The sequence below is a fragment of the Atta colombica genome, unplaced genomic scaffold (assembly GCF_001594045.1).
Source record: "Atta colombica isolate Treedump-2 unplaced genomic scaffold, Acol1.0 scaffold164, whole genome shotgun sequence".
Lineage (NCBI taxonomy): Eukaryota > Metazoa > Arthropoda > Insecta > Hymenoptera > Formicidae > Atta > Atta colombica.
Window position 1 is genome coordinate 1,157,906 of NW_017259255.1, and position 343 is coordinate 1,158,248.

General features: G+C 23.0%; 1 protein-coding gene across 1 annotated transcript in view; it reads left to right on the forward strand.

Moving 5' to 3' along the window:
- LOC108686117 (scavenger receptor class B member 1) overlaps window positions 1–343 on the forward strand; it is a 38,676-nt gene that overhangs the window by 33,896 nt on the left and 4,437 nt on the right. The window lies entirely within an intron of this gene.

Sequence of the window (343 nt, forward strand, 5' to 3'; positions counted from 1 at the left end):
AATTAATTATATGAAATTATATATAATTTTATAAATAAACATATTTAAACAAAATAATTTCTCACGCAATGAATATTTAATCTTTTTTTATGGTAACACATTTATGAAGTGTATTTGTATTCACAGTAAATACTTTCGGAATGTTCAAAGCCGTATTATGCACGCACATTATGTCGTCTGCAGATAATTTATGTCTGCAAGTGCAAATGATTGTCAGCATGATGATCAGCACAACAATTATGAATCAAATATATTACTACAATTTGTTTGTATAAATATTGCTATTTACACAACTTGAATTCAATTTACAGATTATTATATAAGTAATTTTTATTATATATTA